This window comes from Lygodium microphyllum, unplaced genomic scaffold, assembly GCF_053477565.2.
Source record: "Lygodium microphyllum isolate KBCC unplaced genomic scaffold, Lygodium_microphyllum_v1.1.10 scaffold_245, whole genome shotgun sequence".
NCBI lineage: Eukaryota > Viridiplantae > Streptophyta > Polypodiopsida > Schizaeales > Lygodiaceae > Lygodium > Lygodium microphyllum.
Window position 1 is genome coordinate 65493 of NW_028229728.1, and position 14587 is coordinate 80079.

Genomic DNA, 14587 nt, shown 5'->3' on the forward strand with positions numbered 1-14587 from the left:
GTAAGGGGAGAATGACTTTCAATGATCACTTTCAGCCTCAATTACTTTGTCATACATAACCAGCCATGCATCATGAGAAAGCCATCCTTGAGTGTGTAATACTCATGCATATGCCCATTGTACAACCATACACACTACCAAAATCCTCACCAATAACATACTACTCTTTCATGGCATCCAACTCTGAATGATATAACATAGTCCCTACTGAAACCTTTGGCTTCCTATAATGTGCATCTTCTATCACATTTTCCTACCATCAAAATCTATTCTTTCAAAATAAAACATGGATAGCAAGTTTGCTCATCTCATATACTCCTTTGATAGCTTAGTCCGAGTAAAAAAAGTATCTCAATGTATGCTGATCAATCTGCACAATGAAATCACCTCCTAAAAGATAATGCTTCCAAGTCAATAAAGCATGAATTACAGCAAGTAATTCCTTCTCATAAACTTGAAAATTTCTCTCTGTACCATGCAAAACTTGACTCACACGCACATGACCCTCTTGCATAAGGACTACCCCTATGTTGTTGCCGCATGCATCACATTGAAGCACAAAAGATTTTCTAAGCTCTGTAACACTTACATTAGATCAAAAGTCAATTCTCCTTTCAGCTATTCAAATGCTGAAATGTCTGCCTCAGCCCATCTAAATGGCACTTCCTTTGTGTGTAGTGCATGGAGTGGCAAAGCAATTTATGCAAAATGACAAATAAATCACCTATAATAAAAGCATCAGCCCAAGAAATTGTGACTCTCATGTATATTTTGTAATGGAGACACGTATAGCTTCAACTTTTGCAAGAACCATTAGATGTCCTAGACACCGACACAAGCATCAACGGCACTTCCACACACAGAAACAAGAGATATTACCTAGGTTAGAGCCATGTCCCCCTACATCTCCAAGAGATTGTACTAGATAGAGTTTTCCTTATTTATAGCGTTTATCTTTCTTGTACTATTTACTACATTTTCATTGATTATTCTTTTTGAACGATTGTACCATCATACAAATGATTTTAACTCATGGTCTCATATGTCATTTTGACCTTTTGCAAATGTTAATATATCATATCATTTCATTTCTCTTTTTTTTCCTAATGAGTATTTCATATATATCTCTCTCTCTCTTTTTTAAGGTGATTGTATTAATTACGAAAAAAAGGTACAAGTTTACATGATTACAAGATACACGATGGCTCTAAGCCATCGTGTGTAAAAACTCGGTACAAAACCACAAAAGAGTTACACAAGTCATGGCAAAGATGCAGAGGAAATTGCCATATGCCAAGGAAGTAAGTCCTCTCGAGGGAGCAAGTCAAAGTGCCGAATGAGATCTATCTGCCAATGCAAGAGATCTTTAAGCCTCGCAATGTGTCCCGAAACATTAGAGGCCGAATCAAAAAGAAAGGCATTCTCAGTGGTCCAATTGTGCCAGCATCCCCATTATCTAAGAAAGTGAAACAAGATCTTCACATGCAACTGTGCCGGTGAGGGTTATTTTGGCTGTACAAAAACCCAATCGAAAGGGCTTAGTGAGAAGCCAACCACAACTCGCCAAACCGCTGACAAGAGCAACCAGATATTCTTAGTGAGAGGGCAAGAAATAAATCGATGACGGGCCGATTCCACAGTAGTGGTGCAGAAGAAACAATTGCCGTTAGAGATTCGACGCTTGGAAAGAGCCGAGGCAAGAGGAAGACCACCAATCATCACCCTCCAAAGAAAAACCTTGCATTTGAAAGGTGTTTTGTTCAACCAGCCCTCCATCATAGTTGCCTTCCACCATGACTGAGATTTCTGCAATCCCCATACAGTATTAGCTTTGGTAACCAGCCATTGATGATCTTTAATCAGAAGATGGTACACCTGGTTAGCTAAGGCCTTTTCCAAATTCAACCGACCTGCAAGGTCCCAGTCCTGCCTAGGACAATCCAAAGCAAGGGCAGGAAAGGGTTGCCTACTCAGGAGCACTAACAAAAGCTGTTCCCATAAATCACGGTATCCACGAGGGATTCGGAAACGCCTCCTAGCTGTACAAAACAAAATCAAGACATTACGACTGGCAAGGGTGGCATCTGCAACAACTGAAGTCAAGCCCATACGGGCCATGTGGTTAAATTTTGGTTTGAGCTCATGTTTGCCTTCCCACGAAAGTAATCTCAAGGCTGCCAACAATTCCAGTTGAAAAGAGTTAGTATGTAAGCGGTCCTCCGCTGAATGCCAACGTGCCTTCTCGAGAACCAATTTCCAAGAGCCGACCAAACGAACCAGCAGGGATGAGGAAGGACTAGAAAACCGAGAGTATGCATTAAGAACATGCCACCAAGAGCTCTGAATTCGTGTATTACCATGCAGAAGCCCGCGGTCCTCAAGAAAATAACGGGCTATAACGGCCCATGGGTGATGATCCACGCACATGGCACGAAAAAGAGACCAACGAAGTGCCAACATATGGGTTTCGACATCCAAAATAGCTCCACCACCCATGTGTTTGGGTGTACATGTATGCGACCAAGAAATCCATGAAATGCCTGCATGCAATGAATCCTTCTTCCATAACATGAAATGAATGGGCCGAGTAACAGCATTCAAAGTAGTAGTAGTCCAAGGCAGCAATGGCAAGAAATATGTGAGCATTGGTAGCATAATTGTCTAAGCCACTTTGAGGCGAACATGGAAGGGCCAAGCTTGCAACTTCCAATACAGAAACTTAGCTGCCAGTTTCTGTGAAATCCACTCTAGCAATTGCTTTGGCCGAACATCAACACCCAAAGGGTACCCAAGATGCCTGACAATGGAACCACAGGGAACAACCTGTCCCTGCCAGCCCAATGACTATAAATCGGACTCCGTGCAACTGAGAATGGCTGATTTGAAAGCATTGATACGAAGACCAGAAGCATGACCAAAGAGCGTCCAAGCATCTAATGCCTTGCAAATATTGTCCTTGTCCGCACGCAAAATCATGAAGCTGTCATCAGCCAAAGATTGACTAATGAAGTGATGTCCAAAAGGAAGAGACAATCCAACCAACTAAGTAGAAGCTGCCATAGAAGATAACATCGAAAGAACCGGATGAGTCGCAAGGGCAAAGAAGAGAGGACTCAAAGGGCAACCCTGCCTCACAGAGCGTGCAAGGACAAATGGCTCTGTAACACCACCATTTAGCATAACTCACAAAGAAGCCGCAACACTAATGGTGTAGATCAAGCAGGACATCCGAGTACCAAAGCCCATAGTAGACATAAGTTCTGCAATGAAAGACCAGTCCAAATAATCAAAAGCTTTTTCCAGATCCAATTGAATCAATACCACTTATTGACTAAAGTGCCTTGCATAGTCAATAGCCAGTTGCACATTTAAGATATTATGCAGAATGCTTTGGCCCTTAATGAAACCATATTGAAGAGGATGCACAATGGCCAGAAGATGCTTGTGGAGCCGATTCGCCAGTACTTTGGAAAAGATTTTATACATCGAACCCATCAAAGAAATTGGTCTCCAATGTTGCAACATTGACAGCGAATGAACTTTTGGAAGCAATTTGATAAGATCTTCTTTCCATGAGGAAGGCATGATCCCTATTTCCCAAACCTGCTGAAGCATAGTCATCAATGGTTTCACCAGTTGGGTAGCAGAACTCTCAAAGAATTCATTGGTGAGACCATCCCAACCGGGACTTTTATCCTTAGGCAAGTATAACAAAACATCCATAACCTCCTCCTCACAATTATCTGTCTCCAAAGTAGTTTGCATATCAAGTGGAACCTGATGGCGGACCAAATCATAGAAGACTGACCATGCATGCGTAACTTGGTCAAAAGGTAAATGCGAAGAACCAAGAAAATCTAGAAAATAATTCCTGCACATATTGACAATAGTCTGAGAATCAGTGACCATTCGACCTTCAGAATCCTGGAGTCGAGTCATATTTTCTCGAGCAAGAGATACATGCAGAGTGCGGAAGAACTTATGAGACTGACAAGCACTATCTTACAAATTCTCAGTCAAATTTTGCAATTTGGCCTACTGATAAGATTTCAACTGAAACTCTTTAATAAGATCAACCAAACGCATCGCCAGTGACAGCAGAAATACATCATCTGGAGTATCCACCAACAAAGAACGAACCAAAGCCAATAAGTCCTCCGCTGCTTATCAACGCCGCCGACAAAGAGAGGCATGATGGATCCCATACTGCCGAGCGACCCACTGCACATTAGAGAGCAATCATTCAAAAGAAGTAGTGCCCTCAGAGGCGAAGTCCAATAAGAATCTATCAATCAATTGCTGCATATAGCCCTGAAAGATTGAATGCTTCAAATAAGACGAGTCGAAACACAAAGGGAGTCTATCCAGCAATTGCATAAAAGGTGCAATGGGTTGTGCAAGTATCTCAAGCTGGAGAGGGAAATGGTCCGACAAGGCATATTGCTACAACACTTGCATTTCCAACAGCTCAGGAAGAAAATCATCACCCTGCATGATGTACATACGGTCCAACCGCGACCATGTAGTTGCATACTGCGTCGAATGAAAAGTAAACCCTATAGAAGAAGGGTGTAGCCAAGACCAGAGATCTTGCTTAAGTACAGCAAGAGCAAACGCATTCCACACCCGGCTTTCCAGAGCATCCATCACCGAATGCCCTGATGTGGACTGTGAAGAATCAACACACACATTAAAATTCCCCATTAAAAAACCCCGTCTGCCAAGTGACAAGGAGGTCTGCAAAGTATTCCAAAGATCCCGGCGGGATAAAGGGTCATTTGGAGCATAAAGACCCAGCAACCATAAGATCTCTCCTTCAAATAAAACTTCAATTACCACAAAGCGGCCATGTACATCATTTTTAATAAAAACAGGCTGATATTTCTCGTGTACAATCATAAGCACACCAGAATAATGCATGGCATGTGTCCCTGCATAAAACAAGCAAAAACCCATGGCAATCCACCACTTTTCCTGCTTAACCGTGACTCTTGTGCTCAACAGCACACAAGACATCCCACTGAATCTTATGCAATACAGTCCACATGGCATGTTGCTGATGGCGAGAACAAATGCCTCACACATTCCACGTAGCTATCTTCATGTGTATTCAAAAAGAAAATCAGGAACGAGGCACCGCTTGCCTTGATTTAACCTTTTCTGCTAGAATGTCCAGGACACCCTCATCCAAGAAATCAGCTAACACGGCAAAAGAGTTATGACCGCCAACTTTAGAGGTAGATGGAATATCCACTGTCTTGGGGATGGAACGGGGATGACGACGATCCCATGGTGTAATCACATTACCTCTAGTATCAAAAGCCAACTTAGCGGGTGGGCCCTTTGGACCGTCTGTATATACTTTCCTACTAGACTGATTACGGGGAGCAGAAGAAACCATAGTACACGTAGTGTGCTCTGAAGACAACATTTCTTTTCTGCGCATATACATGCGCATGGAATCTTGTGAAGTATTAGGCCAAGTATCCGCCAGGCCAACATCAAACTTTTTACCTTTTTTGGAACGTGCCTCTACCCAGTCATTGCCACAGGAATCCAAACCCGAAACCTGTTGTTTACCTTTTTAGGTGGCTGGGTTGCATTCTGTGATGCAGCATTAAGCACCATGTCTTCCATAGGAAGCACAACATGCTCATCATCTGAAGACGGTTGCTTTTCCACACGAAAAGCAGTGTCCTGCAAAGTTGCCCCATTTCAAACGAAAGTGCAAAGGATGCATGCCAGAGTAATTAAGACGTAGCCATGCAGGCCTTTTCCTAGCAGTGTCCCATAACATACACAAACGGTTACGATTCATGGCCCTTAGGCTCAATGAGACCAGAACAGTGCCCACAACGGCGATGGCATGTGGCCAATAGACAGCCGGGCAATTTTCCACTTCAATCCACATCGGGCATTCACGTTGAAGCAGGCGCTGAAAGTCTGCCATAGGGCGCCATGGCACAACATGGACCAAACGACGATCAAAGAACAATGGCAATTTAGACAGGAGATCAACACGATGCTTCTTAGATTTCAACAGCACCTCATAGAAGCCTCGGGGCCCCATAAAAATCTCCTCAACACAGTCCCCTTGTAGCAGATTGTGCAGCCACTGGCGAATATGGGAAAGCACTGGGATCCTGCCAGTGAAGAAGAGTATAATCATACGGTCATAAAAACACCGAAAATGAGAGCAAGACATTTTTCAGGTCCACCGTAGCTTCCAGAACATCTTCGGTGCCAGAGTCAGAAAAAGCTTCATGATTATGTTGGACATAATCACCAAGCAGAGTGTTGGCAAACTCTAGCAAATGCTTCCAGTCAATATCCTGAGAATCCACCGAATCAGAGGCAACCTGAGCATAAGAACGTTCCTGATAACCCATTGTCTCTTCTGAAGTATGCTTGGAGCGTTTGCCCGCAGGCTGAAAGTCAGGACCAAGAGGCATCTCCTCTGTGCAAGGAACCATATCCTCTGGTTCCTCTGTAGCAGAATCCAGACCAAGGGCTGCCACCGTTTGGTCGATAAAAGCCAGATCCAGACCAGCCATGCTTCCCTCTCTCTCTCTCTCTCTCTCTCTCTCTCTCTCTCTCTCTCTTCGTAAAAGGTAATTGTATTAATTACGAAAAAAGGTACAAGTTTGCATGATTACAAGATACACGATGGCTCTACCCCATCATGTGTACACATTGACTCTCTACAAGAACCAAACAACCAAAGAGTTACAAAGTCATGGCAAAGACACAGAGGAAATTGCCATATGCCAGGGACGTAAGTCCTCCCGAGGGAGCATGTCAGAGTGCCGGAGAAGATCTATCTGCCAATACAAGAGACCTTTAAGCCGCGCAATATGCCGCTGAACATTAAAGGCGGAATCAAAAAGAAAAGCATTCCGAATGGTCCAGTTATGCCAACAGCCCCAATATCGAAGAAAGTGAAACAAGATCTTCATATGAGGCTGTGTCGGTGTGGGATATTTGGGCCGCGCAAAAACCCAATCAAACGGGCATAGCGAGAAACCAACCACCGCTCGCCAAACGGCCGATAAGAATGACCAGATTTTCTAAGAGATGGGGCAAGAAATAAAACGATGACAGGCAAATTCCATAGTGGTGGTGCAAAAGAAACAGTTGCCATTGGAGATTCGACGCTTGGAAAGGGCTGAAGCAAGCGGAAGACCACCAATCATCACCCTCCAAAGAAAGACCTTATATTTGAAGGGTGTCTTGCTCAACCAGCCCTCCACCACAGTTGCTCTCCACCATGACCTGGATTTATGCAATCCCCATAGAGTATTAGCTTTAGTAACCAGCCATTGATGATCTTTAATCAGAAGATGATACATCTGGTTAGCTGAAGCCTTTTCTAAATTCAGCCGGCCTTCAAAGTCCCAGTCCTGCCAAGGACGATCCGTAGCAAGGGCAAGAAAGGGTTGTCTGCTCTGGAGCACCATCAAAAGCTACTCCCATAAATACCTATATCCACGAGGGATCCTGAAAAGCCTCCTGGCTGAACGAAACGATATCAATACATTGTGACTGGCAAGGGTGGCATCTGCTACCGAAGTTAAGCCCAATTGAAAAGAATTAGTAGCAAAGCGATCCTCCGCTGGATGCCACTGCGCCTTCCGGAGGACCTGTCTCCAGGAACACACCAAATGGGCAAGCAGAGACAAAGAAGAACTGGAGAAGCGAGAATCGGCATTAAAAACATGCCACCAAGAGCTCCGGATTTGAGTATTACCATGCAGAAGCCCGTGATCCTCAATAAAATAACGGGCTATAACGACCCATGGATGATGATCCGAGCACATGGTGCGAAAAAGAGACCAGCGGAGTGCCAGCATATGAGTTTGGGCATCTAAAATAGCCCCTCCACCCATGCGTTTGGGGGTGCACATCTCTCTCTCTCTCTCTCTCTCTGTGTGGCGCAGACCAAAGGAGAAAGGTCGCACGCAGGGAGGCAACACGAGTCGAGAGGATAGGCAAGGGCAGGGCAAAACGGGCTGTGCACGTGTCAGAGGGGAGACGTCAAGCAGGACATCGAGCAGTAGGGCACGGTCGCACGGCAAGGGGAGTCCCCATCTCGACCTGGGCAGACGACGGATGGCCAAGGCAGAAGACGAGAAGGCAGTAAGCGAAACAAGAACGAGGCAGACCTTGCAGGCACAAACGTCCTCAGCGAATCTCGAGCGTCCACAGGTAGGCGCCTGCGTGCAGATTGACGTCCGCGGGTAGGGAGCGACCATACAGGCGATTCAGGGACAGGGCTTCTACAAGCGGCTCAGGGATAGGGCACGATCGTCCGCCATCGTCGACTCTCTCTCTCTCTCTCTCTCTCTCTCTCTCTCTCTCTCCCTCCCTCCCTCCCTCCCTCCCTCCCTCCCTCCCTCCCTCCCTCCCTCCCTCCCTCCCTCCCTCCCTCCCTCCCTCCCTCTCTCTCTCTCTCTCTCTCTCTCTCTCTCTCTCTCTCTCTCTCTACATTTTGTTACATCAGACCACCAGGTCCTCAAAGAAAGTGATGAAAGACTATGAAGAATTTATCACAAAGAGAAAATCACACTACTGGTGTAGAGCGAACAATAGCCAGCCAGGGGGCAGCAATGTTAGGAAGAACCAGATCAGCTGATATCATAGAAGAAATCTACCATAGCACTAAACCTCGAATACGGGCCACATAACCATGGATGCCAGAGACCGAATCAAAAATAAAGGCATTCCGAGTACGCCAAATATGACACAAGGCAATCCATCTAAGGAACTGGAATAAGCAAGAATAATCAGAATGCAAAGAAGGCACAGAGGGCAGCTTTCTCATAATCCATGACTGGGTTGTTATCCAGAGCTGTGTCACCGAGAGCCACACGCAAGAAATAAAACCCCTGATCCGTCGCGCAACTAGACAAGAGGCAATAAGATGAAGCAATGTTTCATCACATGTAGTGCAGAATACACAACGACCAGCAAAGATCTTTCGAGCACGCAGCACCTCTCCAGTTGGAAGAACCTTAGACTTCCAAAGCTGAAGGAATCTTTCTTGCCAATTCTTTTTGCCATCCCTAATTGACATAACCTGTAGGTATGACCTAACCCCCCCAGCAAGCAACCCCCCAAGATTCCCCAGGTACCACTTTACCAAGCTAATTGCGAGCGCATACTCCAACCATCTCTACTGCAGCCTGTAGGAAATGGACCCCCACGCACCACTGGAGGAGGTCACAGCACAGTTGGCGGACACACTACACACCTCGGCTGCCGAATACTTCCCCCACACATCCCCCCACTCCACCCCTCCAAACAAGAATGTCCCACAGAATAGCTGGTACGACGCAGAGTGCAAGGAAACCCGGCTCCGTCTTCAACAGGACGAAGCACGGGGAGTACACACGCATAAACAGGCACACTTGATCCTCCGTCGTCTAGTGCGACAGAAGAAACGAGCCTACCTCTCCAAAGTGGAACACGATTTCTACCAGCTATTCTTAGGACAGGATAGCAAAGAGGCATGGAAGGCGTTTCAGGAACCCCAAGACCAGACACCCATCACCTCCCCGGACACTTGGCATGCATATGCAACCTCACTATACCAAGTACCCAAGCAGCCCCAGCTACCCTGGCCCCCAGGGAGCAAACCCAGATCATCCACATTCTTCAACACCGGGCGAGTTCGGGACGCCATTGATAGACTCCAAAATGGCCGTGCCCAAGACCACAAAGGCTTGGTAGCAGAGCATTTGACCCATGCCAGAGACATACTGGCACCTCTCCTAGCACACATGTTCAACAAAGCCCTATGCGAAGGCTTCCATGCCAGCTGGTCAACCAACACCATAATACCTATCCTGAAGGCCGGAGACCCCATGGTTCCCACGAACTACCAAACAGTCATGGTTGGCCATGTACTAGCCAAGCTCTATGGATCCATACTGGACCACGAGCTGAGCAAGTGGACAAAGCAACGCCAACATCGGGCGGCAGGACAAGCAGGGTTTAGGAGGGGGTTCTGCACCCTTGACCATATCCTCACGCTGAGAGCTATCATAGAGGAGGGCAGAGCACATGGAAGATGGGTTGTACTGTTGCTTCATGGACTGCACATAGAGGAGGGCAGAGCACATGGAAGACGGGTGTACTGCTGCTTCGTGGACTTCCGCAAGGCCTTTGACACAGTCCCATGAGCGAGGCTCATGCAAAGACTACAGGAATTGGAGGTACCAACCGAAATGCGATGGGGGATACTGGCACTATACGAATCGGTAACGGGCCGAGTTCGGGCACCAGGAGGGCTATCAAAGGAGATAACCAGCACCATCGGAGTCAAGCAGGGATGCCCACTCTCACCCACCCTATTTGGCCTCTACATTGATGAGATCTCGGAGTACATAGATAGATTGGGCGAGGAGGGATCGAGCCTGGGAGGGACACTGATACCCATCTTACTATACGTGGACGACACAGTCCTCATCTCCAGCACACCTGAAGGGCTACAGCGCCAACTGGACGCACTACAGGCCTTCTGCCAAGACAAAGACCTAACTGTGAACCTCGGGAAGACCAAGGTCATGGTGTTCAACACGTCAACCCAATGGCTCCAATGGTCGGTACCCCGCTTCACATATGGCGGAGAGACCGTGGACGTGGTCCCAAGATACGTCTATCTGGGGATTACATTCTCTAGACCGAGATTTACCCTGAGAAAAGCCGCAGAAGATAGACTAACCCGAGGCTATGCAGCCCTCGGGTCAATGGAGAACCAATGTGCCCGCATACAATTCCAAGAACCCCGGACAAAGCTCTGGCTTTTTGACACCTTCGTCACACCAGCCCTCCTGTACAAGGCTCCCATATGGGGGTCCAGTCTCTACCACACACAGAGGGCCCCACAGGATCAGCCATTGCCTAAGGAGTAGGCCACCTATAAGGGATGGGAGCATATGGAGAGACCCTTAATACTTATGATCTCACGAATGATCCGAAGCAAGCCCTCCCTACCACACGAGATCATCCGCACAGAGCTGGGGGCATCGCCCCTCGTGGCTGAGGCCCTCTTCCAGACCGTGACCTTCTTGCGCCAAATATGGGACCTGCCTCGGCACCGGTACCCCAGACTCGCCCTGAAGTCATCCAAACAGCTAGCAACACAAGGGGACACTGAGTGCTGGTATGCCCGAACAGAGACCTGGCTACGGCTCCATGGCCTGCACACGGACCACCTCCCCCCACTACAGTACAGCCTAGACTGCCCACACCTGGAGCTCAGCCGAGAGGAGGTGAATCACATCATCGGAATGGATATTGTCCAGACAGACACAGCCAAGACATGGGTGACCCCCACGTCGGAACTAGGAACCAAGAAGGCTTTCTACCGAGAGCACTTCCAGCACATCTCCCCGGATGGCTTCATCACCCGCCCAAGCTACATGGGCACACACCTATCTCACGGGGTTAGAAGTGCCATCGGACAGATCCGCACGTCCTCACACCAACTAAGGGTCGAAACGGGCAGATACAAGGCCAACCCCCTCCCCCCAAAAGACTGAATCTGTCAGCTCTGCCATCTCGAGCCAGAGACATAGAAACACTATATCTGTAGATGGCTTCATTACCCGCCCAAGCTACATGGGCACACACCTATCTCACGGGGTTAGAAGTGCCATCGGACAGATCCGCACGTCCTCACACCAACTACGGGTCGAAACGGGCAGATACAGGGCCAACCCCCTCCCCCCAAAAGACCGAATCTGTCAGCTCTGCTATCTCGAGCCAGAGACATAGAAACACTATATCTGTAGATGCCCAGGGTACTACGAAATCCGGGGACACTTCCACTGCCTATTCAGCGAAGGATTTGGACCACTCTCCAAGGTGATGGAATTCAAAGACCAGAGATGCCTGGGGCTCTTTCTACTGGAAATATGACGCCACAAAGACCACCTCCTATGAACCATGGAGCAAAGACAAGGAGCCACCAACCAACGCACACTCGACAAATTCTACCAAATACCAGCTACCCTCCCCACCACCGAGCCCCCACTAGCCCAACCGGCCTCCCGACCCCGGGGGACCACCTTAGAAATGTGGCTTCATATGTGGCTGTGCCGGAGTGGGGTATTTGGGCTGCCCAAAAACCCAATCAAAGGGGCGTAGTGTGAAACCAACCACCCCTCGCCAAACAGCTGACAAAAATAACCGGACTTTCTTAGCGATGGGGCAAGAAATAAATCGGTGCCAGGCAGATTCCACAGTAGTGGTGCAAAAGAAACAATTGCCATTGGAGATTCGTCACTTGGAAAGAGCTGAAGCAAGCGGAAGACCACCAATCATCACTCTCCAAAGAAAGACCTTATATTTGAAGGGTGTCTTGTTCAACCAGCCCTCCATCACGGTTGCCCTCTACCATGACCGGGATTTACGCAATCCCCATAAAGCATTCGCTTTAGTAACCAGCCATTGATGATCTTTAATCAGAAGATAATACACCTGGTTAGCAGAAGCTTTGCTTAAATTCAGCCGGCCTTCTAAGTCCCAATCCTGCCAGGGATGATCCGAAGCAAGGGCAGGAAAGGGTTGTCTGCTCTGGAGCACCGTCAAGAGTTGTTCCCATAAATGCCTATATCCACGAGGGATCCTGAAAAGCCTCCTAGCTGTACGAAACGATATTAGCACATTGCGACTGACAAGGGTGGCATCCGCGACTGAAGATAAGCCCAAACGTGCCATCCGGTTGAATTGTGGTCTAAGCTCGTGTTTACCTTCCCATGAAAGTAAACGCGAGACTGCCAGCAATTCCAATTGAAAAGAGTTAGTAGCTAAGCGATCCTCCGCTGGATGCCACTGAGCCTTCTGGAGGACCAATTTCCAGGAACATACCAAATGAGTAAGCAGCGATGAAGAAGAATTGGAGAACCGCGAATCAGCATTAAGAACGTGCCACCAAGAACTCCGGATTTGGGTATTGCCATGCAGAAGCCCATGGTCCTCAAGGAAATAACGGGCTATAACGACCCACGGATGATGATCAGAGCACATGGCATGGAAAAGAGACCAACGGAGTGCCAGCATGCAAGTTTGGGCATCTAAAATAGCTCCTCCACCCATGCGTTTGGGGGTGCATGCATGTGACCAAGAAATCCAGGAAATACCTGCATGCAATGAGTCCTTCCATAGCATGAAACGAATAGACTGAGTAAGAGCATTCAGAGTCGTAGTAGTCCAGGGCAGCAATGGCAAGAAATATGTGAGCATTGGCAACATAATTGTCCGGGCTACTTTGAGGCGAACATGGAAGGGCCAGGCCTGAGACTTCCAATACAGAAACTTAGCTACCATTTTCTGAGAAATCCACTGCAGAAGCTGCTTTGGGGGAACATCAACACCCAAAGGGTACCCAAGAGGCCTGACAATGGAGCCACGAGGAAGAACCATACCCTGCCAGTCCAAGGACTACAAATCCGACTCCGTGCAACTGAGAATGGCTGATTTGAATGCATTGATGCGAAGGTTGGACGCTTGACCAAAGAGAGCCCAAACATCCAATGCTTTTCGAAGGTTATCCTTGTCCGCATGCAAAATCATAAAGCTATCATCAGCCAAGGATTGACTAATGAATTGCTGTCCAGTAGGAAGCAACAATCCAGCCAACTGAGTAGAAGCTGCCATATGGGATAACATCGAAAGAACTGATGAGTCGCAAGAGCAAAGAAGAGAGGGCTCAAAGGGCACCCCTGTCTGACAAAGCGGGTAAGGACAAATGGCTAAGTAGCACCTCCATTCAGCATGACTCGCGAAGACGCCGCAGCACTGATGGTGTAGATTAGACGAGACATCCAAGCACCAAAGCCCATAGCAGACATAAGTTCAGCAACGAAAGACCAGTCCAGATAGTCAAAAGTCTTTTCCAGGTCCAGTTGAATCAGTACGACCTCCTGATTAGAATGCCTTGCATAATCAATTGCCAGTTGCGCATTTAATACATTGTGCAAAATGTTTCAGCACTTAATGAAACCATACTGGAGAGGGTGCACAATGGCAGGGAGATGCTTACGGAGCCGATTCGCCATTACTTTGGAAAAGATTTTGTACATAGAACCCATCAAAGAAATTGGGTGCCACTGTTTCAACGTAGACGGCGAAGGAACCTTTGGAAGCAGTTTAATAAGTCTTTTCCATGAGGAAGGCATGATCCCCGTTTCCCACACCTGCTGAAACAAAGCCTTCAATGGTTTCGCCAGTTGGGTAGCAAAAGCCTCAAAGAACTCATTGGTGAGACCATTCCAACCCAGACTTTTATCCTTGGGCAAGTGCAACAAAACATCCATAACCTCTGCCTCACAAATATTGGACTCCATAGTAGGTTGCATGTCCTGCGGAACCTGATTGCAGACCAAGTCATAAAAAACCGAACAGACCTGAGTAATTTGGGCTGAAGGTGGAGAAGTGGAACCAAGAAGGTCGCGGAAATAATTCCTACACATATGCACAATAGTCTGCAGATCCAGGATAAGGTGGCCTTCTGCATCCTCGAGTCTGGTCATATTCTCTCGCGCAGGAGAGGCATGGAGAGCTCGAAAGAACTTACAAGTCT

At 47.4% G+C, this 14587-nt stretch overlaps 1 protein-coding gene and 1 pseudogene across 6 annotated transcripts in view; one reads left to right on the top strand and one right to left on the bottom strand.

Annotated features, from left to right (window-relative positions):
* Nucleotides 1–14587, bottom strand: part of LOC148008229 (uncharacterized) — a 53842-nt gene that overhangs the window by 12039 nt on the left and 27216 nt on the right. The gene's annotated exons all lie outside the window — the stretch shown is intronic.
* The window catches only part of LOC148008230 (uncharacterized), a 37695-nt pseudogene continuing 24309 nt past the window's right edge, over nt 1202–14587 (top strand).